Here is a 2,139-nt window from a genome sequence, read left to right on the forward strand (position 1 = left end):
GAAGCAGGGGAAAGGCAGAGAGAGGGAGAGACAGAGAGACAGAATCCCAAGCAGGCTCCACGTGTCAGCACAGAGCCAGATGTGGGACTCAGACTCACAAACCTTGAGATCAGGACCCGACCTGAAATCCGTAGTCAGATGCTAATTAAGTGACTGAACCACCCAGGAGCCCCAAGCAATGGGTGTTCCTCAAACACAGCTCCCATCTGGGGCTAAAGAAAGACCAAGAATAATGTAACTACCGGCTACTTAACAAGTACATGTAACTTGGAGAGCCTTTCTGGACTGACTTTTCTCCTGCCTCGCCTGCCCATTTCCATTACAGCTTCTTCTCCCTCCCGGCACTTCCAAAACCTTGAAGAAGTGACAACACAAGATGCATGTCTGCAAAGAGATTTCAGGACCACAGAAATAGCCCATGTTAAGTATCACATCCCTCAAGATGAAAGCGTTTTTCTGACTCTTGGGCCAGGACTGCAACCCCAGCACTCCCTTTCCCCCAGAAAGATGGAGCTGTCTGCACCTCTGACAGGACTCTGCACCCAATACTCGGCTGACCTTGTGGCGTGCAGAGGACTTACAACACACGGTAAGTGGGGCAGGAGCCAGCATCGCCGTGATGTACTGCAGTGTCAAATCAAGGGGGAGAAAGCCTGCTCAGTCAGGACCTCAGGGAGACTTTAATCCTCACTGGACCAGGCCTGAAGTCGGTGCGACAAGCAGAGGTGAAATCTGGGAATTCAGCCGCCAGCGGCTCTGGAAAGGGAAAATAAAGGGCCACTGGTAGGAGAGATGGAATAGCCCAACAGGTTCATTCAATTCAGGCTGGGCTATGGTACCTGATGTGCTATGATCTGCTGATCTTGCCTTTCTCTTTTTAACAAAGTTCTTCCAATTTTTTTAAGTTAGGCTCAAGTCCAGATGCTCAAGATGCTCAAGTCAAGTTTTCCCTGATGCCATCAACACTATTCTTTTTCTTTGAATGTTTATATTTTTGAGAGAGAGAGAGTGCATGCAGAGCTGGGGAGGGGCAGAGAGAGAGAAGGGGACAGAGGTTCCTAAACAGGATCCTCTATGCTGACAGCAGAGAGCACAATGTGGGGCTCAAATCCATGAACCATGAGATCATGACCTGGGCCGAAGTCAGATGCTTAACCAACTGAGCCACTCAGGTGCCCCTAATCTTTTCTTTTCTGAATATCCCCTCCTACTGTCAATCCACAATTTAAAAACGTATGTGTGTGTGTGTCTATTATGTTATATATATAGATATTTACTCTATTTTATTCTATGTACTTCATAGATTAAAAAATGAACATGGAATCCATGTGGGTGGTATAACATATGCATGTTTGTCACACTATCTCGAATGCCTGCCGCTGTGGGCAGCACCACTGGACAAGCCCTATGTAGTCATCTGAATCTGAATGACGCTGAATTCAATGCTAGGAAACTATCTTCCCACTTTCAGTAAAACTGGGAGTTGCTGCCTATATGGAAAGGCAGATGTAATTTGTCCATGTGGAATGAAGCATTATTATAGGTAAATGTAATCCTCGTGAACTTGGAAAATAAAATTTGGCATCATGAAATTTGTCTTTCCTTTTTTTTCTTTCTTTTTACCAGATTTGAAATTTGTTTAACTATACAGGGGGCGCCTGGGTGACTCGGTTGGTTAAGCGTCTGACTTTGGCTCAGGTCATGGTCTCACCGACCATGAGATGGAGCCCGCACTGGGCTTTGTGCCGACAGCTCAGAGCCTGGAGCCTGCTTCGGATTCTTTGTCTCTCTTTCTCTCTCTCTCTCCCTGTGTCCTTTTCCTTCTCATGCTGTCTCTCTCTCTCTCTCTCTCTCAATAATAAACAAAGTTTTTTAAAAAATGTACACTATGCAGAAAAGGTGACAAGCAGAGGAAAAGAAGGAAATAGAAAACAGGAAGACAGAACAGACTGATACTGTATGAAGGAAATGGAAACATCTTCCTCAGCTTCTATGGTAGGAATGTGTTCAAATCCCACAGGCAGTTTTCCTCCTAAGGTGGCTCACGCAGGTTTTAAAGGTTTACCTAAACACACAGCCCGTCTTACTATTTCCTTGTAAGATGAAGACAGATCTTGGGGTGGGGATAGAATGTAAATC

Source organism: Suricata suricatta, chromosome 6, assembly GCF_006229205.1.
Source record: "Suricata suricatta isolate VVHF042 chromosome 6, meerkat_22Aug2017_6uvM2_HiC, whole genome shotgun sequence".
Taxonomy (NCBI): domain Eukaryota; kingdom Metazoa; phylum Chordata; class Mammalia; order Carnivora; family Herpestidae; genus Suricata; species Suricata suricatta.